General features: G+C 44.8%; 1 long non-coding RNA gene across 2 annotated transcripts in view; it reads right to left on the bottom strand.

Moving 5' to 3' along the window:
- The window catches only part of LOC132251122 (uncharacterized), a 138,277-nt gene that overhangs the window by 89,740 nt on the left and 21,797 nt on the right, over positions 1 to 26,740 (bottom strand). Inside the window, exon 3 of one of the 2 annotated variants that reach the window (XR_009462934.1) lies at positions 23,223 to 23,525. The exons of the other annotated variant lie outside the window; for it this stretch is intronic. This is a non-coding gene — a long non-coding RNA (uncharacterized LOC132251122). Of the gene's footprint in view, positions 1 to 23,222; positions 23,526 to 26,740 lie in introns of those variants that run through there. 2 annotated transcript variants of the gene reach the window in all.

The raw sequence follows: 26,740 nt of genomic DNA, 5'->3' as shown, positions 1-26,740 counted from the left end.
GCCTAAAGGAGCCAGGAGCACAAGTCCTCTTGACTTTTGGTGTCCTGCTTCTCTCAAAAAACACAAGCAGGCCTGCCATTTCCTCCAGTTGGTAGCACCAGGGCTTATTTAAGCAGCCACCAGTGCACTGAAGTTCCCACAACTCTAAATATGGCTAGTAGGGTGTCCTATTTTTGACACACTCCTCTGATACAGAGAAAACTCAAGGCTAGCATCAAGGGAAGGACTGATTCTCAGACGGCCAACACTAGCAATCCTCAGGCCCAGTCATCAAAAATCACCTGCTTATTAGAAACAAAGCAGCAAGCAGAGGGTTAATGTCTGCTTACAAGATAGGGCTTGAAGGAGTTAATTCATTTGGGAGGAGAGGAGAAAGAAAGATTTGGAGGTGAGATCCTACCTGTGGGCTGGAAACTAGGAAGGAGAAGTCTTGAGGATCTGCTTTGGACTTCACCCCAACCCTACACACAGAAGGACCAGGAAACCCAACATACTCTACACACTTAAGATTCAGAAGTAATGAATGGCATGTAAAAGTCAACACATATAAAAGTCAGCCTAGCTTTCCATTGGGCTGTGACTGGTCTTTGCAAAATGAGAATTTTATTTGAGATGGGTGCGTGGTACTAGAGGGAGACCACAAAATTGGAAAAACATCTACCCTATTTCCTTCTCTTTGGACAGCTGCCATGATTAAAGTTGCCCTGATCATTGATATGGCTACAGATTTAGATTGTAACGGTCCCATTATGAGAAACAGTAATCAGCTGAACTTTCCAAGCTGGTGAGAAGTGAAGTCGGTCCCTTCTAAGGGTCACCCAAACCACAGTAACAGGAAGCACGAGTCGACCTCCTGCATAACTGCATGGCTTGTACCAGTGGTCAGCAACATTTCAGCCATGGGCTGGAAGATAGCTCAGCCCAAAGCTGGCTGATGTTCTGACCTAGTTGCTGCTGGCACTGCTGTGCTTCCCTGCTATCGCTTCCCCCTGCCTTCACCCTTCCTCCTCCACCAGTAGCATAACTGGAGGGGAGAGGACAATCTTAGCAGCAGCTTTGGAGGGTGAGATGCAAAAATAACCGTTGCCGGCAGCAGCAGCTGATTGCTCTAGCACAAATCTGCTCAGTGACAGCCCATGAAGCCCTGTGCATTTTGGCTGCCCTGGGTGCACAGCTACCCTGCTATGCCTCCATCCCCAGCTGCGGCATGGGCGCAGCTCCTTGCCACCTGGCTCTGGCATGGACAAAGACCCCTGCCACGAGAACTCTGCTGAAGCCCCCTGGCTCCATGGCCTTAATCAGACCCATAGGGCATATGCTGCCGACCCCTGGTTACATCATCTCCTTAGACCTTCTCCAGGCAATTCTTGTGTGATAGGGCATTTGTAGATGACACAGGGGTTTGATTCTCCCTAAGTTGAAGCAGTGATTTTTTTTTTGATTTTTTTTTTAAGAACACTGCTTCAATTTAGGGCAAAGTAAACCCCTATGTTGTGTACACCCATGTCCTTACCTGCCTCTCCGGTGGTGGGGAGAAGAGTGAGCCGCCGGTGGGCCAAGCAGTCCCTGAGCTAGAGGTGGGGGTGCTGGCGCTTCCCTCCATGGCAGTGGCAGCCTCCCCAGGAAGCACCTGCCTGCAGGCTCAGGTGGTCCCAGGGGTACCAGAGTTATGGAGGAAAGCACTGGACCCCGCACAACTCAGGCAGGCTCCAGGGAAGGAAAAAAATAGTCAGGCTTGCCACTTTTTTCCCCCCCCCCCATTCAGTGCAGTCTGCCTTCCTGGGCTGCTGCCAGGCTGGCTGCTGGGGCTGCCTGCAGAGCCCCTGAGCCGCAGGGGGCCCGGTGATTCCCTCTGCGGCTGTAAGGGAGCAAACAAACTCCCGGGAGGTGCTTTAGTTTGTTGCACCCCAAAGTCATTTGCTGCACCCCAAAGTCATTTGAGGCGCATTACACCGCTGAATTTGCTACAGTGGCGGGAATTAATGCACAATACGCCACCGAATTTGCAAACTCGTGCAAACAGCAATGCCATTAAAGTGATGCAAAACAGCATTTAACCCACTTTAATGCGTCGTCTGCAAAAGCCCATAATGCTGAATTCAGTGCTATGAATTTGCTCCGCTGTAACCGAAGGTTGCTGTACAAAGCAGGGTAGATTCCTGAAACCCTAGCTATACCTCTAGATGGTCAACATCCTGGGACAGAGGATGTTTTTTTTGTTTCTCACCTGCACAGTGTCCAGCCCAATGAGACTCTGACCCTTAATTGAGGTTGCTAGGCAGTACTATAAAAGAGAAACTGCAATGATGCTTCCTTTGGGATATTTCCCACCCCTCCTCCCCCACCAAAATGCTTTGGTGGACTTTTCTGAAAGCTCTCTAGTGCTAGGATGGGGTCCTTTATCAAAAATGCAAAGTGATACATATTTGTAGTTGATGTTGCACTGCAGTGCATGCCCTACATCTCACCAAAGGCCTTCCAAAAAGAGAAGTGCTGTAGGTACTCCCCCCCACCATGCCCACCCGCCAATCCAAATACTTAGACAAACTGCTAAAAAGTTTGAAACATTGAAAACAAATCGTATCTGCGGTCTTGTCTCCCAGGAACCCATGGGGGGAAAAGGCCCCAAAGGTTGGCCTGCCAGCATGCAGTTTGACATGACTTCCTTTAGTAGATTTTAGAAAGAAAATCACATTCAGCTTTAACTGTAAAAAATCAGCTATCATCTTAAACAGAGCGCTTAGCAGCCACGCTAAAATGCCCGTGATTACTGTGTACCACTCTGTGAATTGTATTTGTTGGTAACATTGTTAGCGTGCCCCTGATGTGAGTCTGTCTGTACTAACGTTACAGCAAATGGCTTAATAAAATATTCATTCCAAACAAGGAAAAAAAAAACAAACCCTAAAAACACTAGCTGCTTTCCATCCTGCCTCATGCATCATCAGCACGGCTGCCGGCTTACTCTCTGCTAACCATGGAGCCGTATGAAGCCGAGCTCGGGAAAGACCTGCAACAAACCTCCCGCCTCATTATGTTCCATGTTTTACTGCATCACCAAGATTTAGACCCAGAAAACCCATCACAATTTTTTTTCAGAGACCCTGGAGGTTGCCTCAAGGCCAAACGGAGAGTATGGGGATCTTGCTAGAATAAAAGAGTAGAATACAATGCAACATTAATAGGGTCACGTAGTAATGAAGCTTGTCAGGTGAGCTCGGTTCTTTTACCAGCGTCTCCCTTTTGCAATTCAGACTCCAAACCCAGAAGCGAGATTCACGCACATGGAAACCTCGCACCAATCAGATGTGAAGTCGCTAACCCCCGCTAAGTGAAATAGATGAGGTTTGCTCGGCTCCGCTACACACCAGAAGGAGCACAGCTTGGTTCTCAGCTCCCAGTTTGAAGCCGGCTGGGCTCTCAGTGAAACCAATTTTGATTTCCGCGTGCAAAAAGAGCGGTGTGCTCGAAAAGAAAAATCGAAGGAGAATTCACATGGACGATCTGGAAGAAATGACCTTCCGCAGCGTGCTCCTCTCTCTGCTCCCGACTCGGCAATGAAGCTTCAAATGAACTCTTACAAAACCTTGTAAAAAGAGGAGCCATGGAATAATTGCAGGCTGTGAGGAGCCGGGGTGTGATTAACATTTGCCTATCAAAATATAAGAGCAATTTCCATTAGCAACATGTCGCCTAAATCTGTTTAGGTTCCTACTGGTTTTGGCCATTTTGTTTCACGTCCTATGCTTTTCACCCCCCCAAAATCAGTCCAAATAAGTTCCAAGGAACCAACCCAACAGCGTGACCTATAAAGAGAGCTGGCTCCAACAGCAATCAGGCTGGATTATGAGTGGGACTATCCCAGCTGTCACTATGGCATCTTTGATGGATGGGTTTTGATTGGGGCCAGATTCTAAACCCTCATCCTTTTGCTGTCATGAGAGAGTTCATTGCATACATCATGGTCACTGCTGGCTATAATTCACAGATACATTGATGTGATGACAGAAGCTCAATGTTTAGTATTCACAGCTGCAACCCCAGAGCTGTGGAGGCAGAATATTAGTCCGATGCAGGAATACTTATGCATGTGTCTCTATGGCTGCCAATTGGTAGGAGCAGTGGGAGGGGGGGGAAAAATAGCTTGGAGGATTGTGGCATGTGTCCCCTAAATGTCAATTAGGCCTCAAGTCCCCACTCTCGTAGGTACTGTAGAATCAAGAGAGGCACTTACAGCCTCTACAACCAGTTTAGTTGTTAAAATGGCCAGTTTTCCTCTTTATAGCACATTATAAATCTTAGAAAATGAACTGTTTGTACTTAATCACATTACTTCCTTTTAACGGAAAGGGAAAATCAAGACTGCTCAAGTCAATGCCAGTGGCAATACCAAGGTTTTGCCCCTGTTGAGTCAAGGGAAGGGGAGGGGATAGAAATGGGCCAAGTATATCTGTCAGCAAGACTAGGACCTGAACTGGAAATCATATTGTATCATGGCAATGTCTTCGCATCCCACATATCAAAGCACTTTGCTAACTTTAATGAACTAAACCTTGCCATGCCCAGTGAGGTCCATATAAACCCCAGTTTATGCATGGAAAAACGGCAATGCCGTCGATGCAATTTGCTTAAAACTTGAAGGGTGTAGAACTAGGAGGACTCCAAAAGTCAAACACCATCTCTTAGCCCCATGGCTCACTTCTGCTCACCAAACCTCTCTTCCATTTTACACTGCCTGCCTGGGTTTTCCTCTCTGCAAATGGTCTTGGCATATTTTATATCCCTTACAGCTCCAGTCACGGCTTAGCCAGGACCTCCCTTCTCATTATAGCTCAGCTTAGAGTTAATAATCCCTTTATTTATGGAGAAAACATTCCAGGCCATAGCCTGTAACTGATACTGGAAACTATTCACATCCAATCCCATCCCTGTATTCAGCCACACAAGCAGTAGGAAGAATCAACGGTACCAACAGATTCACAGCTGAGCCCCTCTCTAGCCTTACCCCTCGATTTAATGCATCGGCCATGCACTGTAGGGCACCGTACCAGCTAGCTCCATTCAATTCCAGACTCAGTGTGGGATGCAGGAGGTAGATATAATACACTAACAAACTACACACTTCAGCCATTGCAGTAGCCAATTTGAATTTTATTATCTCCATTTACTTGCATTACAATAGAGGAGACTAAGTAAATTAATGTTCATTTTGCTGTCTGCTTTGCTAAAGATCATAAAGAATCCCCTTGAGTGTAACAATTTGGTTAATCTCTCCAATTCGCTGCAGCCAGCCTCCATGTCTCCCAGGCTGCACAATGGCAAACAGGGTTTCTCATTAATAAACTGGTTGGTGAAAAAAAATAAATAAAAGCAAAGAGAGAGAGAGAGGAATTTGTCAATGTTTGCTTCAATATTTTATTCATGCAGGTTTGCAAATATGGGCCTGAGACAACAACAAAAACTTTAGCAAGATTTGCTGTGAGCCACTTATTGTTTGGTCTCTCAGCTCTTCCAAGTAGGAAGCAACCTCCGCAGCAACAGCAGGAAAAACGAGCGGATAGCAACCAGTTTTCAGAAGCTAGTTTTGTTGGGCAATACCAGTTACCTAACAGACGAACACCTCAATGAAGTTTCCCCTTGAGAATCGGTTCCTAATGCAGAAGGCAGTGAGTCTGGACCTTAATAACTTGTGCTGGAGTTTGTTATGAAGATAGTTGAGGAAAGGGATCCCAAACTTTTGCTGCCTGCGTGCCAATTCCAGTAGCATAATGTGGAGTGGGTGAGTGGGGGACGTGCCCTGGGAACCACCCAATGGGAGGACCGCCACTCTCCCATTCCCCCTCCGCTTGCACCTCCTGCCTACAAATGAGTGGCAGGGGCAAGGTGAAAAATGGGGTACAAAGTGTTCTGGGAATTGTAGTTTTGTAGAGCAGTAGTGGAACTGACCCAATTTTTTGCCACCAAAAGTCAAAAATATCTTTTCCCCTCTTGACATGGGTTTCGGTGGCAAAACAATGGGGTGAAAGTAAATCACCAGCAGCAGCAAATGCCACTGACACTCTAGAGAACCATACCCAGAATGCCTCGCATACCATGGCACGTGGTGCCTGTGCCTGCGGCTGCTGTGTGCAGCCTCACGGGGAAATGGGAAAGGTCTTCCCCAGGCACTTTATTGGCACGCTGTGCCTCTATCCATTTCCAGCAGTTGAGTATCTGTCCCAGTAGATACAACTCACTGAAAAGTGTCTTGGGGCCTTGTCACTCGTTGCAACATTCACTTGCAACAGCTGCAAATCATTGGACTGTTGCGACGTATTAGAAGTTAGCATGTGTTAGGAGATGCAAGGGAATAACTATGCAATGCTACAAGAGCACTTAACACGTTTTAAACTGTGCGAGTCTGCTTGGATTTTGAATGCAGGTAGGATGAAATGACACATTGCACTTAGCCCATACTAAATCTGTGGAATGATAAGCAGCGCTAAAGTCAGAACGGGCTGTGAACAGTCACACATTAAGGGTAGGGACAGAAATGACACCAATTGGTATAAGTGATCGGAAACCAGTTTGAACCTGTAACGCAACAGAAGTTCAGTGCACATAAACCACTTTCAAAATGCCCAAAACTGGTTTAAGATGAACCTGGATGGATGTGGTACCAGACATCACTGATTTAAGTTAAATTGGTTTATTGAACTTCTGTTCCAGATCCCCTCCAGACTCAAGCTAACTCACAGTCCCCCAGCATCCCAGGGTGCTTTGCACCCCCTACCCCCCCCCACACACACAGTGGACAGGCCAGCCTTGGCCTGACCTGTCTGCTCCAACTGAGCAGGTAGACATGCTCTAGCACCCCCAGGTCTGCAGGCATGTGACTGCATTTCAAGAATCAAAAGTGAATGTCTGTTCATTTGCTTATTGGATCAATCTACGCAGTTTAGACTAACCTGCAAAGACTGAATCGATTCAGCCTTGGGCTTTTTGACTGTCTGAACTTAGCCCAAGAATAAAGACTGTTTTTCCCTGCACAGCCCTGATGTGCCACCGTGGGCAGGGGCATAGCTAGGAGGCAGAACACTTGCTCTGGGTGGGGAGAGGAAGAGGGCTGTGAGCAGTGCATCCTGGGATGTTGGAGGACTGCAAAATGCTTGTTTTATCTCCATGGAGCTGACTGAAGCTACCCTAACACAAGCTAGGTAGCAAAGCCCAGAGTTAAGCATCACCTGAAGTGGTGTAACTTTGAGATGCTCAGAGGGCACTTAGCACAAGTTAACCAGCTTTAACATACAGATGCTTCCATTTTAAGTGCCCTCCATATGGTCGAAGTGTCATTGGTAATTTCACCCTTAGTAAGTGTTAAGTTGAATGTGTGACACCACCCTTATTGTCCCTGTAAAACTACAAAAGAAAAACAACAGCTTTCTTGGCTTTGTCCAAATTTTCCGCAGGATTTTTGCAGTCTTTCATGGAAATATACCAAACCTCTAAGCTAAACACGTGCTGGCTTTTATTTGATCTCCAATGAAAAATTTTCTGATGAATCAGAAATTCCCATTTTTCATCAAAAAGGAGGGTGGGGGTAGGTAGGGAGTCCTAGGGAAGAAAAAAAAATCAGCCCTCTTTAGCAGGATGGTAAAAGTCAAAGTGCTTGGAAATGCAGCAACTCTGGTAATGCCACTATAGAACAGGATCTGTGTAATAACAAGTCAAAGGTTTTTTCCAGGAGTTTGTGACCTTCAAGGGGGTACCAGTCATGAACAGGCATCAGGAGTTCATGATTATCTTTTCATATATATGTGGCTGAATAGGAAGTGGGTCCTGAAAGCCCCAGTGGTTTCCAGCTATGCAGGAAGGGACTGCCATTGGAACAAGAGAGAAAGACAGACTGAGGTTACCGATTATTTACACCATCTGCACTATATGCTGCCATTATTTTAGGCTCTTATTGACAGGGGCTATGAAAAAGGTCTAGAAAATATGACCAGGGCAAAGAGATGTCCTGCTACACCTCAGTTCTTGTGCTTCATTCTTCCCAAGCACAGGCATGTGGGCCAAGTTGATTTCAATGGACTACACCAGGGATGCATTTGGCCTTGTGCTGCTAGAATGGCAGGCTACAGTTCTCAATGTAAAGGTTATGTCTGATAATACTATATTAAGTAGGAAGCAACCAGTCTGTGCATCAATGTATTAGGTGTGTGTGGGGGGGGGGGGAACATATTATAAAGGTTACATTTAATTAGTCCAGTTTTAATTACCATGTAAATTGGTGCTCAGAAACCATGGTGATAAGCATGGTTTAAACAACAGGTAGAGTAGAGTAGAGCGAGCCTGATAAATTAACAGATAAGTAGCTAGAAAGCCAAACAGAGTCCCAGACATATAGGCAACAGAGACAGATCAGACATCTGGTTTCAGGAACAACTAGTAAACCATTAACAGTTTTGATGGTTACTTCTTTAAATGACAGCTGCCCAACAGGGTTATTATTTCTCTGGCCATAAGACAAGGTGGGGATCTAGACCTCAGGATATGGGTGATTAATACGGAGGTATTCTCACAGGAGCAGGCTAGGAGGCCAGATGACTGCAGTTAGCTCTGTAGCGGCAACAAACCTAATCCTTCTGTCCCTCCTGTCATCAAACAGGTGTTTGCCATGCGTAGAAGAGGACTACTCTGGCTCAGGAAGCTCCAATGAATAATTACACTGTTGCTGTCTGGTATTTATCAAGTCATTAAATAATCACTAGTTACCTTGCAAGAGAGCTTCCCATTGCCTCTATGCATCTATATTCTGCAAGCGTCCTGCTACCCATATATCACTGGATGCCGCTTCTCACTGAGACTAGACTGGCACACTCCAGTTTGCTCTCTAGAGCCCTGACACAATAGCCTTTGGTTTTAATTCACTGCAAACTAGTGAAAAAATAGTTTCACTTCACGATGAGGAACTAATAGATATTTATCTACAAGACATTCGAGCTGATGTTTTTTCCTTGATCTACAACTTGTTATGAACTTTCTCCATGACCCTATGGTGGGTTGTTTCCATTGTCAATCTGCTGACTCACTTGGAGAGTCTGCAGTCACATACCTTTTAAATGCGTTCCTCTTTCTTCACGTGAACTTCCTTTTCATCCTCCACATGCCTCAGTGGCCTCGATAGCCAATGCATTAATGACTCAGACTAATGAGATGCTAAGTTGCTCCTCATTAAGACACCTGCCGTGGCGCATGAAGTGCCGACCTCCCCGGTGAGGTCTAAGTTCCCCTTATGTACAGATATACAGCTATAATGGAGCTGGTCCCTAAGTGCATGTTTATCCCTTTCTTTCATGCCAGCTCACTCTGCTAAGGAAAAGCTGAATGCTGCAGTTAAGTTTTGCTCTTACACATATGCAAGTGAACCCCCGCCCCCACCCAGGTGGGCCATTTAAAGGGTTTAAACCAGAGATCTTCAGTAGTGAAAGTAAAAGCATCTACTACAAGGCATAAACAAGTACCGGCCATAGGTAGAACCACTAGAAGACTCAAAAGCCTCTTACTGGAAATCAAGACAGGCAAATACCCACAGTCTTGGAGCTAGAAGGCATGGGGTATTGTATAAGTGCCCAAGAACAGAATTGGGCGGTGAGGAGGGGAGGGGGGCAGATACAAACACATAATTATTAGTACAAATGGCAAATAGCTGAACAGAAATAGGAACTGCTCACTCATTTACACTCCCTCTGCTATTCCATCTAAAGCTGGAACCTATGGACCAGCCTCAGGGGAAGTCACATCCCTGGAACGAGAGAGCAGCATTTGGTCCCATGGGAGACTTCTGGTCAGACCAGTAGGCACCAGTACTACACTCAGAAGGTTACAGAACTATTTCTAAACACCCGTGCTTTTGCAAACACCCATCTGCCCTCAGAACCACTCCTGTGGAGTAGCTAAAAGGTTGCATTTCCTATTTCACTGACAAGGGACAGAGATGCAAAGAAATTCGGCACTGCGTGCTATGCTGCAGAGAGAATCATTGTCAGAGCATGGCCGCTACCACCATGGTCAAGACCTAGGGAGAAATTTAAAGCTCATGCACCGAGGACATGGGAGTCGGAGCATTCGGTAGTAAATGCTGCGTGCATGTGCCCAGGAATGGATTTCAGCCTGGATGAGTTTCTGTCATCAGAAAAAAGGAGCTCCTAGCTCTTGGCCCTGCTCTCAGGCAGCCAGTCCATGCTTGTTTTCTGCTCCAATCCTCATGGCTTCCTCTGGCTTTTTTCTGGCCCATGCTGTGTGCTCTTCAATGCCCTTGCCAGGATGCTAAAATCTGGGTGCTGTGAAAGATGAGCCCTTCCAACAGCTGAGTTGGCTAAATGGGGGCTGTGGAGGAGGGGAGGCTCTCCCCATCCCAGGCAGAGCCGTAGGGCTGTTCATTTTAATCTCAGCTGTGATGCACTTCCTGGAGGAGGCTAATACATATTTATGCACCTAAATGCTCCGAGGTGAGGATAATCAAGTCTTCGGCAAATGTCATGGAACGAGGCATTTTCTAAGCCGACCGCCCAGGCTCTTGCTGTCAGAGAACAAGGAGCAGTGCCTGTGCACAGGGGTCGGAGAGAAGCAGTCAGGTGCGTTATGTACCCTGGGGCCACCCCTGCTCGCAGCTGCTCCCACACCTCAGGAATGACATTCCTATTGTTGGCATGAAAGCAGCCCCCAAGAGAGACACTACACAATACCAGGACTTTCTTGTGATGAGCACAGCAGAGACATGCAGTTAAAATACAGCGCTCACCCTGGAAAGCTTGCAATCAAAATAGACAGGAGGAAGATTATCATTCCTGGTTCTCAGATGGCACCAGCAAGACAGAGGCCAATGTCTTAAAGGAAAAAGCTAGAGAGAAATCAGAGCTAAGCCTTGAGCTCTAACTAAGCATGTGCAACAAGAGGTTAAACTTCTTTTCTTCACTTGATAAATCATCAAATCCTGATTTGAACCTTACATTGCTAGAGATTTTGCTGGTAGAATTTGTCCTCTAAGAATAATATGTTGCACCAGGTTACATGTTCCCATCCTGTACAAAAAAAAGCATGTGATCTAATCCCTTTCAGAGTGCCTATACATGTGGTCGGGGCGGGGGAGGCATTTTAAAATTGGAGCAGCTTCTGGAGACCCGCTTTAATTAAAACGCCACAGCATCATTTAAAAATGACCGCAAGAAGCTTTAACGAAAGCTATTTCGATGAGTCTGCTCTGATGTGTTCCAATTAGAACACATTGGAGCACATGTATAGGCACTAGGGCTGTGCGAAGCTTCAGTCCCCGATTCGATTCATTGGAGATTTGGCCCGATTCAGTGGCCGAATCCGAATCAAATCAGAAGACCTTTAATCTCTCTGAATTGAATCAGAACCTTCCAAATCAATTCATAGAGATTCAGAAAGATTTGGGCATAGAGACAGCTTTAAATGTTTTTTCTACATACCTCTAGGTAGCAGGGGCTCATGAACACTGTGACACTGGGGTGTATGGAGTGTCCCACAGAAGCATGGCAGCAGACCCAGAAGTGGAGCTGAAACACTTCTGATCCCCTCCCAGATCCACTGGGGAGTGCACTGGGGCCCCCCCCGCGCCTCTGTGGCTGAGCAACTGGTGCCTCCTGGGTCAGAGGGGGCACCCAGGGTCCCCCTGTGGCTGATTGCTGAGCATGGAATGTGCCCCAGCATTGCAGAGATCACAAGCCACACTGGTACCTCAAGGTACGTAGAAAAACAACTTTTAAAGCTGTGCCTGTGTCTGAATTGCTGATTCTCTGAAATAGCATCGAATCTTCAGATTCAGATTCGGCTGAATTGAATCAGGGACAGTAATCTGAATCAACGCATCGAGTCACAGTCCCCACTTTGGGCCGAATCTGAATCGAATAGGGCCCACTTTGTGCACCGCTAATAGGCACCCTGAATGTCATCTCCAAAAATCAGGCCTCTGCCTCTTCAGCTGAAGGAGGAACTCCCTAAGCCCCAGCAGGGACTGGGCCACCCACGGGAGGAATCACAGCACACCTCTACACGCCCTTGTGTCCCAACTGTTCACAAGACATGGTGAAATTCATTCTGACTATTTTTCCCAGAGTTGTAGCTATAATCATGTCCTGCAGGGCACCAAGAACAGCACCATGTCCTGCTGCCACTCCCCATGCTAGCTCCATCATAAAGCCTAGTCGTGGATCTAAATGGCAACACATGGTGTCCAAATCAGCCCATCGCTTTGATGCCCTCCCATCCCCCCAGACAGTCAATCAAGATTCACTATTCTTTCGATTGCTGACAGCTGCTCTAACTTCTCCAGGGATGAGATGCCAATAACAGAATGAGCAGAGTTGGCAAGTGTGTTAATAAACATTTGAAAGCACTTCTCAGATCAAAGTTTCAGATTAATGTCTAACGTTAGCTTTACTCTGCCTGGCTGCAAACCCCGCCTGTTGTGACTAGCTGACCAAGAATATACCTCTATTTCTCCTAAATTAGTCTACCATGATACCCGTGTTACCTGTTGTGGTATCAGAGACGGTTTCATGGGCTTTTTCATTACAGGCAACTCTCACAATAATTGGTGTTTTTCTTAAAGCCTCAGATCCTGGAATCATATGATTAGGTAGAAATTTCAGCTTTTATTTTTATTAAGAAAGGGAAGTTTCTAGCCCTCCTGGTTACAGGAGCAGAAAAAAAAAATTGAAAACACAACCCAAAAGGCATATTGTCAGTCTGAAAGCCAAACAAGCATAAGAATGATTTCTATGATTCATGTGTTAGTCTCAGGATTTCAAGAGCTCAAGTTGGGGGTGGGGGTTGTTTCTTTACTTTAAATATTTAGGTTGGCAATGTTGCTTTGCTCCATCTGCCCTCTCTCTACCATCCCTGCTCAGGAACAGTTCAGGACTGTTACTTCATTGCTATGCAGTATTTGGATGAAGCATGCTTTGTTTCCCCGACGTGAAGGAAACACTGCTGTAGCTCCAGAGGTCCAATTCTTTTCCTCAAAGTCTCTCCATACAAGGGTATATTGTAGGGGATTTGTGCCATGAGGGCTGGGGTGGCGCAGAGCTGACAGCCCCAACGGTCGCAAGCTCAAGGGCATAGCAGAAGCACCCACTGTGCAGCCTGGCAGATTCCAATGAAATCTGTGAATTCTGCTAAACACCTTGGCACAAGGATATGAAAAAAAGAAAGGAAAGGATCTACCAGTATCAATGGAATTGCTCTGCTGACTTCAGTGGGGTTTGGGATCAGGTGCTTTGAGACTTGTGCATGTTTCATGGGCACACCTACATTCTGCCTTAATAGTAACCAACCCATTAATTGTTTTTTGTCTTGTCATAGTAAGGTGTCCTGTAAGTGATCTGAGCTCCATTAGCAGCCCTCCTGCACGCGGAAATAAAGGAGAGTCTATAACTCTCTTATATCTTTGCATGGGTGTCTCAGGGCACTAAGATGCCCTGCTCCTAGAAGAGCAGGAACTGCCTGGGGAAAGCCCAAAGACCCAGGCACGAGCCCAGGTGCAGGTTGGCAACAGGCTAAGGCAGAAATTAGTCAACACCTGCACCCGGTCAGCTGGCAGGAAGGGGCAGGGCCTTGGGCCCATATAAATCCCAGGCTGAAACAAAGGGAGGCAGTTCCCTGCTGGCAGCTAAGGGGGAAAGAGCCCTCTGAGAATGAGAAGGGACAGAGGTCTGACTAACCTCTGCTTTGGGTAATGGAAAAGGGGCAGAGCACACCTTCGGTAGCCTATGTTAAGTTATAGCCCAAGGGCTTATGTTTTGTTTGTAGTTTTACAAGACTGGTGGTTTGGGTGAAGCTATTTGGGGAAGGAGGAGGCCTCATTGGGGCCCACTACAGAGTGGAGGCCTTGGCGCCAGAGAGGATGTGGCATTTGGGGTGCAGAGGCCCTGGTACCAGAGAGGGCACAGAGATAGGGCTGCAGAAAGCCCAGTGAGGACAAAGGGCCAAATTATGATGAGGCCGAGGCAAGACCACTCCAGTACCATCTGCAAGGCTTGGGGCATGGTAAAGGGGTGGTTGGAGCCATGCATAAAGCCCATAAAGCTAGGGTGTCCCCAAAACACCCACTGTGAAACAAGACCCACAAGATGCCTGAGAGCCCATGGGGTTCAGTAAGTTCATCAAACTGTGTCCAAGAAGACTTAAAGGCAGGCTCCCTATTTTCATATTTCTCATCAAGGACGTGGCAGGCGAGAACTGAGGGTGCTCATCGGGCCATATTGGCATGGTCAAGGGGCCTTAGGAGAAACGGCCATCCTTAAGAGCCCCATCCCATGACCGTGGGCTCCCCAGAGTGCCAGAGATCTCAAGCAAAGTGGTGGGGACTGCAGACCAGGAGAGTGCTACAGCTATGTAAGAGTCTCACATGAATGCAGAGAACAGGGTCCACCTTGGAAAGATCTGCAGTCCACATCAGGCTCTGGTTGCTTTGGAGCAAGAATTATTTAGTGGTTTTGATACAAAAACAATGGGGTTAAATACAAGCTCCTATTGCTTTGGTAACAAAGACCCTCCTGGCTGCAGCCCTTTCTCCAGACTGCACTGCTGCAATCCAATATAGTCACATTTTGGTGAAGAGATCCTCATACCCTAGGATCATCCAGGCTTAAGTGGGAGTCTGTGCCCAAAACGTCTTTACAGAAACAGCAGGAAACCACAATGCAGATTGCTGTCTGTTGACAGGTTTGTAATATGGATCCAAAGAGCCACAAAAGGAATCCAATGGCTCCACTGCGCTATGTTATTTCAAACAAATCAGTCTGCCCATAGTTCCTGGCAGCAAGGGGGGTCATCTATATGCCAGAGTGGTGAGCATCTCCTGTTTGCCTTTGAGAACTAAGAGTTCTTCTACGTGGGGACTGCCCAGGAAAATTAAGTCGGAATGAATTTGAGGCTTTAATTTACAAATCAAATAGGTAAACTGCACTGATTGCTTGTATGGACACATTTTTTTAGCAGATGAAGTAAGCTCAAATCAAATTGGGGGCCCATTTTAAATTCCCAGTAAAAGGGTCCACCTAGGTTGCGATTCACTTCAAATAATCCATTAAAAAAATCCAGATTAATTTATAAATTCCTCTGTGGACAACTCCTAAAGTGGCACACCAAGTCTTTGCTTGGGTGAGACAGGAGTGGCGGTACAGACATATGCACGCAACTAAAAACAATCTCTTTTAAGCAGTGATCCATTTAAGCCAACATAAGCGACTAAAGGAGTGTGCTTGATTTACTGTAAGTGTAGCATACAGATAGTCCCCAGTTTGTAGCTGCATTAAGATCTCAAGCAGGACATGAAGCCTGTGGATAAAACCACCTCCTACAGAAAGTTCGGTTCATAGGTGCTGCTCTTGCTATCTGCATGGTTAGTTCAGAATTACAGGGAAGTGAAGGGCCCGCTATTTGGTTACCTGAATTAGAGACCTGTAGTCTATAGATGACATCTCTAACATGGAAAGTCATGGGCACTTTGCAGTGGACAGCTATGATTGGAGGGATAGAGAGAGAGAAATTGCAGTTATTCAGTGAACAAGAAAAAAAAGAAAAATCTATGATCTGATAAAATGACCTCTTCCATGAAGTCATCAAGGAAGCTGATACCAATGTTTGTGACATAGCTTAACTAGTTATTCAAGTCATGGTCCACTTTGCACGGAAAAAAATGATCATTTCCTCTGTTTGTCTATTTGGCAAGTTAGCATTAACAGGAAGGAGAAACAAATCCTGCCTCTCCCCCTGCTCATTTTGGGAGGGTGTTTTCTGTGGCGCTGACTCACACTTTTTGTCACTGTCAGCATAGGCCATAAATAAACGGGAAGAAAGGTAAGCAAAAATCATCCAAAGTCATTTGCATCTTAGCCTGCGTGGAAAACTGTAGTTGACACTAATAGATTTATTGTTTCCAATTTTTTTGTCCTGAGGCTTTTGAAATGGAAGGACTTTTAAATTACTGCCAATTAATTGCACTATTTGTATTCCCTGTAGATCTAAAGGAGAGATTTAGTTACTAAAGGTTTTAAATGAACAGAACAAGTGTTACAGCTTTTTTTTTTTTTTAACACCCCCCCATTTAACTTATGAATGCCATTTCTTTTAATTATTTAAACTCATTTGAAGTGCATGCTAAACACCATACGTCTCAGTAAATGACACCAGTGCTCAGAAACCGTTTCTGATGTTGCATGAAGATGTATTAGGACCCTTTCCCTCCCCCAACCAAATATCTCAGCCTTGACTGCCAGCCAGCAAACCCTGAAAATAAATAATAATTTTAATGGATTCAATTTTTAAGTTTTCCTGGAATAGTCAGCATGGGTAAGCCCCGATTCCGAGGGGAATGGTGTGGGAGGGGAAAAGAGGAGCCAGAGATTTCTGGCTGACATTGGGTGCAGCCATGCTTACAGGCCAAGCCATGCTTATATTAAACAACTCTCTCTCTCAATTCCCTTGACCAAGTTTTAGTCGGTACACTGCTAACAAAAATAAGTGACTACGTGGCATCTGCATGGTGCTTTTAGAACTAAGTATGTGCCATGAATCCTGCAGCCAGCTCTATCAATGCCCCAATTCCCAGTGACACCAGAGCAACATGAAAAATAAAACCACGAATCCCAGATAGCAGCATGCACATTTTGGTCTCACTCCTGTAATCACTGGGGCAATGCCAGCCCTTATACTTCTGCAAAGCCCTGTGGACTTCAATTAGGCTCCACATGGATGCAAAGGTACACGCACAAAGATTCAGTTGCAAACCAGTACTTAGAGCAGTGATTCCCAGTGAGCGAGCCATGGCGCATGAGCGTACCACGAGAGTGGCAGAACTGTGCTGTGAAAAAATGATGCATCATCAGCACCAGATTCATCCCACAGAGTCATGTCATCCAGCCTACGGGGCTCCCCACGGGTCTGGACATTTGGTGGAGAGGGCGCGGTAGCCATTAACACTGTCACTACTCCCACGCCGTCAAATTTCCAAGCATTAAGTGGCCTGATCAGGTCCCATGTGGAAGGATCAGGCCCACAGACTGATCCGGGACTGCTCATCTAGCCTAAGAAAGAGGCCAAAAGGCTGGACACCACCATCTAAATCTTACATTACACACACACAAAACAGGAGTAAGAGTGAAACATGCTGGCAATTTTAATCCAGGGGCAAAAAAAGTGTTCCCCAGAAAGTTTGGGAAACACTGACTTAGAGGATATGGCACGCTGTCATGTTTGGTATCCTGTCTCCAGCATACCCATTACCCAGAAGACAAAAAAAAAAAAAGATGAGATTTAAATTATTAAGATCCTTACCTGGTCACTGCAATGAACAGTGTATACCTAGAAACATGACATTTGTGTGCATTTATCCTGAGCGAACACTGAGTAAGTAAAGTCAGTGGACAAGTGCAGCACCTTCTCAAGCACAGAGGCTGTATGTTGCAATCCGGCATCCCTACCACCAGTCTCTACCGATGCAAGCCTTCCTGTGGGACTCAACCAACTAAATTATGAGCTGAGAGCTCTTGCAACTCCCATCTACTTCAGTATAATTTGGGATGTGGCCCAGTGGGGATACTTGTATACAGAAGGATGTGCAGATTAAGGTCTATCTAGGTATCTCTACTGCTTTAACTGACAAAGTTCCCAAGGACTTCAATATGCTATGGGATCAGGCTTTAGGGTTTAAGTTACTGCAGTGCAAAGGACCACCACATAACTCATACACCATTTGAGTCCCTAAGGGACAGAATAAGGGGTGCATAGAGACTAGGACATTTCATGCTCACACCCTAATCCAAAATTCAATGTCCACTGGATCCTCCCACTGCATTCGGGGTGCTTTGAATGAGATCCATATAGCATAACTCTGGATGCCAGAACTGCCCACTAAACGATACAACCCTTTTCAAAATTCAGCTGCAGAATTACCTCTTCCCAAAGCAAATTCCAGTGGGCAATCTTCAGTAGCGATCGCATACAAAAAAATATCATCCTAAAAGAAATATTGTTCTTGTTATTTTTTGGGCAGTATCGCACAATTGTATTCCTGTGCGTTTTAGTTACTGAGTTACCAACGTCTAGCGGCGGTGGCATAGCTTTTGGTTTTTTTTAAGCTGCCTCCCTGGAAAAAAGCCAATGCTATTTACTTCTTGTACAGAGAATATGGAATTACCGTAAATTATGTTGAAAAATTAGATTCATTCACCACTGTGATAATTGATCTCCCAATCTGTCTTGGAGACTTAGCAGCTGGTAAGAAAATAAAATGCAATTTAACATTTTATTTATTTATTAAAAAAAAAAAAAAAAGAAAACTTGGATTCAAGTTTGGCAAAAAGAAAGGATATGAAATTTACTGCTTGCCAGTCAGGTATTTCAGTAGAATGTCTTAATAGTAAATACGGATTAAAAGGAAAGACCAAGAGAGAAATTGCACGCTTCTTAGCAAAATGCAGCGTATTGGGATTTGATGTCAAATGCACTGTGAGCGAGACTTATGCATTTGCAGAGAGCTACTGGCATGCACACCGTACAAGCCCTCCAAACAGGGGCATAAAAGGACTTTAATGATGCATACACATTTCATCGGGCCTTTGTTCAGGAGCGATTCGCATCCTTTAATTCCAGAGGAATCCATTCTAATCCCTACCAGGCTGCCTCTATACTGGTACAGGGGCAGATCTGGCAGGGGGGTGCAGCAAGTCCTGCTCTCCTCAAACTTTAAAACCAACTACCTGGGAGGTACAGAGACATTTCTATTCAGGCAGCACTGAGGGAGACAATCGACATCATGGCTCATTATCATTTACCGGATCCCTGCTAATCTCTCTTCACTCCACTGGTGTTAGTGACCCTCTCTCCTTTTTAATGGTCCTGAGGTTGCATTCATCAAACTGTCCTTTCTTCTGCAGTGTTGCTACCTGTTAGCCTGGCATTCCTGGCAATTTCTCTCTTCTTTTACGGCCCTGCAGACTGTTTTTAGCTCTAGCTAAAAAACTTTAACTGAGGTGTGGTAATATTAGCTCGGGTGCACGTTAAATCGGGCGTGGAAATGACGGAGAGTGAACTGTGGGATGCACTGTCAAGATGCTCAAGAACTAGATTTGGTTTCACAAGCCTAAATAAAGGATGCACAATTAACTATAATGACTACAGCACTAATAAAATGATTCTTCTTGATTATATTTTTTGCCTAGTTGGTGTATTTTTTAAACTATATTTGTATAGTCTAGCAACTGAGTGCACATTTTAATAGTTACATTGGTTTTTGCTTTGATCTTATAATTAAATCATATAGTGCTAGGACCCTATCAAATTAGTAAAGCTCCCAGTTCCATTTCACTGGACAAAAATGCATTTTCTTGTGTGTTGATGATGCACCACTCCATCTGCACCTCTCCTTTTCAAAATCCTAGATCTTCTTCTATACTGCTGTAACCCCATTGATTTAAAATAGAGTAACACCTCTGTAAGTAGGGACCTACCTAAATCGTAGTTTAATGGATTTCACTCAGAGTAAAAAGAAACGTTGCCTGTGATCACCAGAAATTGCAGGGAAATTTGACATTATCACGGGAAATCGTGGCCATCAACCCCCAAAAAGTGGTGGCGATGTAGATTGAGTGAAGGAGCGCTCCACAATCTGCAGCAAGGGGTGGGGCCACTGGGTTCTTCTGTCAATCAGCAGCGAGGGGTGGGGCAGAAGCTAAATGCCCACAAAAATCAAATTCTGCATGCTGTGAGGCAGGCTGCAAAACACCCGTTGTCTTGTCGCAACTAGATAGGGACATACTGAAGAAGGACTTGATAGGAAAGACCTATTGTGGTCAAAGGGATCCATCGTCTTCAATGGCACATAGATCAGGCCAAACATGAGACAAGAATTTTGCCCCAAACCTTGCCTTAGTAGCTTCCTTTCTGATCCAGTTTCTCCCACAGCCATCCCTCTTTAGATCCTGCTGGATTCACACATGGAAGAAAAGTTTAAGTTGAAAGGGTCAAAGGTAGAAGAAATCATGCCATGATTCACAAAACAAAGCAAGGATTTGAAGGTATGCAGGAGAGAGGGGTGAGGAAGGGCAATCTTATCCTGTCATGAGCATTAAAATAATCATGGTAATCATCTTATCCTTTGTAAAAAGTGGACCATTGTGCGCAATGGGATGGAAATAGTGCCATGAAGCCAATGAGATCACTTAGATAACTATACAGGGCTGAGAGGTGGGAGTCAGATGGACCCAACTTGGTATCGGGCCCCATTGCAAGTGGCAGGTGAACACAACAGACTGCACATAAATCAATTCTTCTCATCCTCTGAAAAGTCTCCTGGAGCAACTTCTACATCCTTATCCCTTCCCTGTGGATGAGCTGCAGTGAGGTTATGAAGAGTGCGACTCTAGCAAAGAGCTCGGTTTGACAGCTTTCACCCTTCCATAAGCACTGATCTAAGGGGGATTCAAACAGGCATCTGCTCTAGAAACAGGGCTAAGAAGAATAAAAGACCTGTGAGAAATGAAGAGATTGAAAATCAGACTCTGATGTCCCCCAAGTACTTCTGCCGAAGTCAATTAGTGTCAGTTGTATTAGAGCAGCACAGGGATGTCTTCCTCTGATATCCAGACCCCTAATGCAAGGTGTTGTACATGCACATAGGAAAAAAGACAGTCCCCAATTTGAAGAGTTTACAGTCTAATGATGCTACACTGTTCACTACAGGGATCACGGTCCAGCGATGCAGAGGGGTCCATCATCATAATGCCCACTTTATTGATAGAGAGGAGAGAAAGGAAGCAACTGATCCAAGGTCGCACCCAAAGTCAGTGGCAGAACCAGGAGCCAAAATGCAGGTCTCCTGAACTCTAGTCTCATGCTTTAATTAGAAAGCCTCATTAAAGTCCATTCGGTTATTAAAACCAAAATAAATACAATGCAAATCGGCTGTGTAGTTCCTGCCAGAGGTTAACAAGAGATCTGAGAAGAAAGGTAAACCAAATCGAGCGAGCCGATTAAAAAACAGTTAGTTGATGTAAGTAGTGTTAGAGCGAGTTTAGCCCTACTCGGGGTTTGTGCAAACAATGTAAAATATTCAGAGAAGTGTTCAAGTCATCCCAGCTCCATTGTCGCTCAGATGACTCTACATAATGGAGCCTATAAAACATTTCCAGGTTTTAATATTTCAATGAAAAATTATTATAAAACATTCTTGAGTGTTGATACCTCCAAATCAGGGGGAGAATCATAACTGAATAAATGTAATATGTTATTACAAATTCATAATAATGATGTTCAGATTGATCCAAATGCCACTGAAGACTATAAAGAGAACTTCTTCGACTGTTTGGTGGGGTTTTTTGTCCAGCGATAATGCAAGACATGAACCAGTTCTTCTTTACACGCTGAGCTTAATGAGGCTAAGAGTCTTGGTTCACAAGTCTAGTCCCAATCTTCTATCCTTCACAACAAGCCTCCAAATTCTGGGAAACAAAATCTTGCTAGAGAGCACCAGCTCATCTCCAACTAAAAGCACCAAAGAAAAAGCTCTCTCTCAAGACAGACTGTTCCACATTGGTCCAATTCAGGGTTTCTTGCACTTTCCTTGGAAGTTTGTGGTTCAGTTACTCTTATAAAAAAGATCCCAGACAAGAGACCTTGGAGCTGATCCAGGTTGGCATCTCTACAATGGGACTATGAGATGCAAGCAAAATGGGAGGCTTGGCTCCGGTACTGCATTTCGTTCAATATCTCAGCAATAATTGATGAATATTGATAAGGTGATAATTTTGTCCCTGTTGTGCCGGGAATTTCAATACATCACTGAACAAATGATTAGTTAGAGTCGTCTTGTGTTCTGATCACACTAATAAATAATGCCCTATAATTTAAGAAATAAAAACAAAGAAAAAACAACCCAAAAAAACAACTTCCCGGTAGACCCATTACAATTAAGCTATTCTGACAGCACAATTAGGGTTAATCAGTCTCGAGATTCAGATTATTCTCTTCTGCATCTGCTCAGTGGCAGAGGCAGTGGCAAAACCACATGCACGTAAGTTTTAGCTTGTGCCATCGCTACACCCAGTTTTCAAGTCAGGTTGCCAAAACCAGATGTTCACATACCCTACCTGTTACTACGCGTGCTATAATTGAGCCAGAGGCCTCAGGATCATGATAATTATGTTATGGAAGGTGCATTACATACCACACAGAGGAAGAGTCTTTACTTTAAACGTCTAAACAGAAGGATGAGCCAAATGAAGAATTACTATACCCATTGTTACAGACCAGGAATCAAGGCTTTGGGATCTTGACACGTTCAAGATCCAGGATGAGTGTGTGGTAGGACTTGGGGATGAACCCTAGTCTCTTGGCACTAATTAGATAACATCCTTCTTCTGTCCTTCATGCTGGCATTGCACTTCCATGGATAAATATACGACCCTGGGTGCACCCCAAGACCCAGCCATGGATTAGGCTCCCAAAACTGACCTGAAATCCCAAGTGTGGAATTTATAAACCCTCTTGAAGAACCGATTTGGAAATCTGTGCCTGTAAGTGGGCAGCTCATCAACTTATTTGCTTATTGGGGGTTGATTAACAAGCATTATATTGCTGAAGCACATTCTGCTATTGGTTTGCTGCTTTTTTCTCATTGAGCTGTACAGGCCAGAACAATCGCATACAAGTGCCTGGGGCTTAGCAGAGGTTTTTTTCCTCCCTTTTGTTTTATAAATCCCAGAGAAATTAAATACATTTTGGCCTGGCAACATCTCTCCAAGTGGCTTTTCTTTGCCATTGCTTTGAATGGATTGTGCCCTTCAAAATCCACTCATGTAGGGGCCAGGATGATGCATGTGGAGCGATGAATTCACTGACCAGGGATTTGATAGTGGCCAAAACACGCTCGACACAAGGCCAAATCACAAGATTCAAACTCAGACATTCCCGGCTCTGCAACTGGCCCACAAAAGTCACCTCGAACAAGTTGTTTCACCTTTCTATACTTGTTTCCCCCTCTCACCCATGGCTCATAAAGCCTATTTACACTGCAAGCTCTTTAGGGAAATGGACTTTTCTACCATGTGTATGTACAAGCCCTAGGATAACGGGGCCTTACTGTTCATAATATCCACAAGCCCCACGTGAAATTATAAATGATACCAAAAACGACAGACAAGTGGGAATTTCACCTATGGAAGGACTGAATAAGTGGACCCTCATGGTCTCTTTATTTATAGTTTTTTGGGGTTTTTTTGTTTTTATGAATAGGACACACAAGTTGTTTTAATGCAGTTTCTGTGCTCCTGCTTTGTCTACCGGTACAATGACACGCAGCATCTAAACAGCATCTGACGGGTGTGAGGTTTTTCTTCTCTTCCTTATCCGCTCTAGGTAGCTGTTACAAAGACTTGAAGGTAATTATCCAGCAAGGTCAGTGCACTGTGAAGTCAGGCAGTAGTCAGTCATTTCTCACTCTGCTCTTGGTATAATGCCATCTGGTAAAATAATTGATGAAAAATTCCATGGGGGCTTTTTCTCCCCCTTTTCTCTACACATCTGTGAATGCTTTTTCCCCCCCTCACCTCTCCCCTGCCTCCAAACTGATTATCCGGATACCGTTTATTACATCTTGAGGAGGGAATAAATTGGTGGCATAATGCAAGATGCATCTGTGCGACTGTACTTCACGGACACCTGACAGCAACAAAGGACGAAGGCATTGAATAGGGAAGCACCTTGAAGGGTCCTGTGAAATCTCCACTGAACAAGGACATTCACACTTAGTAGTTGGGTGGGTGTCTGCTGAAGTGTAGACTGAAAGCCATTCTCATGGAAATACCCATCTTGATATCCAACTATTTCCGATACCATTTCAGAACCTAGGAGCCCAAGACACCAATTAAGATCTTGCTGTGCTAGGTGTTGTACAAATATAGAAGAGAAAAGAGAGGGTCTCTGTACCATAGAGCCAACCATCTATACAAACCACCTAGCACCAGCAAGTGGCCTGAGCGAAGGCAAGCCATGGCCCTTCTCTCAGTGTCAGGTTCCCCGTCTCTACAACACAAGTGACGAGGAGACACAACACTTGCAAAGGACTTTTGAATCCTTGGCTAAAAAGGCGCCATGCAGGTATCAAGCACAACTATTTAGAAAGCTGTGCATCACGCTGGGGAACCTGCTTGCGTCAAAATGGAAATCAATCTGTCACCATTATTTCAGGGCCTTGTTTTACATGACAGCCTCAAAAGCGGCACTTGTTGCTTTGCGCAGGGGGAAAAAAAAAAAAAAAATTAAAAAAATAAGAAACCTTTTCTACCACTACAAGGAAATGATTAGATAATTACTCAGTGGGTAAACCAGAATGTATAGGAATGGGCTCCTCTTATCATCACTCCTTGAAACATCTTGTCTATATTATTAGGAAATGATGTATTTGTGCCATGCTAATTCATATGGATTGTAATTTCAGGACATAAATTACCCCCTGTCATATGTGCTTTGTACAAAAGGAACAGCAGCAGAGCTAACAAATGTTAAAATGTGCTCTGGTAGCAAGTATCTCTCTCTCTCTCTCTCCAGCTTCTTACCCCAGCTTTCAACTGCAGGGTAGTACAAGGAATAGGATGACTTGAGGAGAGGCAGAAAAGCCTGGATTACTCTACATTTGTCCACTTTGGGCAGAGGAAATACCATGGGAGGGCAGCAGGAAACAAGGCGAATAGTGCCTTTCAAGATGCTGTTAGAGCTGTAAGTTGTTCTGCTGCCCAAAAGGGGCTGAAACAGCTTTGTGGCAAGGCTTCCTGTAGAGGCAGAAAAATACAGTAAGGGAAGGTGTTGTAAATCCAGATACAACAGGGCCTTCCTGCAGCCAGAGGATTCAATCATAGGACACAGCTTAGGTTTGGCTTCAGCCTGGAGAGGACAAGGGAGCTGCCCCAGGTCCTTCTTCAGCTCCATCTTCCCACACACCCCTTCTCCCTGCCAGACTCCACTCTGCACAGGACAGCCCTCCAAGGGGATGGCCAAGGGAAAAGGGAGTCCAGCAGCACCCTACAGCTGACACAACTGGAGACACCTCTTAACCCACACCAAGTAAGTTAATGCCTTCCCTCCCGTCCCCTTTAAGAAGTCTGGATTCTCCATCATGGATGGGTGGAAATGGGTGCTCAGGCCCTGCCAAGACAAGCCAGATTGACAGACTCTTCCAAAAGAACCCAAAACAGGTAGGGATGAAGGGAAAAGAAAAGAAACAGGGCAAGAGAAATACTTGATCCAAAATACTTTCATAAAAAAAAAAGTCTGAATGACATGAACATTTTCAGAGAACTTCAAAATAAGCTATGGTTTTACAAGACACGCAGCCACCATTTGGGATGAAAAACCTTGATGAAGCCTAGGAAGAACTTCAAGGGGGAGCCCCTCTGAATTAAACATGCATCATATGATCTCAGGGCCAAAAGTTATTTAGTAATATCTGGCCACAGCTTATTCTAAACAACACTTTAATATAGGAGATAGAGGGGAGGCAGATATCACTTGCAGGGCACCCCTCATTTGCTCCTACACATTATTTATGTTCCTTCATATATTTTTATTGGGTCGCACCTTAAGTAGATGTCAAGTACACGGACATACACATATATTTATTACAAGGAGCTATATCCAGAACAGTCATATCTTACCCCTTGTAACTTATTCATAAGCTCTGTCATTGGGAGAATAGTTTAATGGTGCAAGAAATATGTATCTAAAGTTGTATACATTCTGTTTTACAGGTGATAAAGGTATTATGGTCCATTGAGTAAGTAAATTAATGTAATATATATATGGGGGGAAAGGACAGGAGCTTAAAAGACTTCCCCTTGTGAAACATTTAGCGTTTGAGCACTAACCACATCACACTGCACTAATCCACTGCAAGCTAATACATTTTATATAGCTCCCATCAGCTTCTTTTGAGCGATTCGACACCTCCCATCCTCCATAGACCACTGGACAATGGACAAACCAGTTCAGATTAGAATGAAGTCTCTCTTCCTACAATCTCAATTCTCAATGGGCACATCTACACATTCATTAATGCACTTTTGCTACTGCGGATTGAGTAACTCTAATATGAGGTACTACATAAAGGCGCATTAGGCTGCCTTAATGCGCAGTAGCAAAGCAGATGTCTTTTCGTGACACTTAATGCATGGTAGACTAATTCTACTGCGCATTTGTGTATTAGCACTGTTTGTGATGCGACTCTTTAATGCACAGTAGAATAAGCTACTGCACAAACCACACATACAGATGCACCCAGTTACTATGTTCCTGCACTTGGGAGGAAGAGCAAGTGGGAGAAAAGCTGTTTTTGAGGTCAGGAGCACATGCTTAACTCAGAGCAGCTTCGGAGATTCATAATCATGGAAGGCAGGATGCAAGAATGGTAGAGCTTGCTAAGTTGTAGAGCAGGGGCTGGCAATTATTTTGGGTGGAGGGTCGCTTACTGAGTTTTGGCAAGCTGTCAAGGGCTGCATGACAGGCAGGCAGGGGCAGATTAATATTAATTTTCTTCATTTTTTAGGGACCCCACAGGCCAGATAGAAAGGCCTGGTGGGCCGCATCTGGCCCCCAGGCTGCATTTTGCCCACCTCTGGTAGAGGTGGTAGAGTCTGGTCCGATTCCCTGACACTAGCCACACCAAGGAGAAGCCAATCCTCTA

Source organism: Alligator mississippiensis, chromosome 6, assembly GCF_030867095.1.
Source record: "Alligator mississippiensis isolate rAllMis1 chromosome 6, rAllMis1, whole genome shotgun sequence".
In the NCBI taxonomy this organism is placed as follows: Eukaryota; Metazoa; Chordata; order Crocodylia; family Alligatoridae; genus Alligator; species Alligator mississippiensis.
The sequence above is the reverse complement of the archived record's forward strand: the minus strand, read 5'-3'. Positions and strand labels throughout refer to the sequence as shown.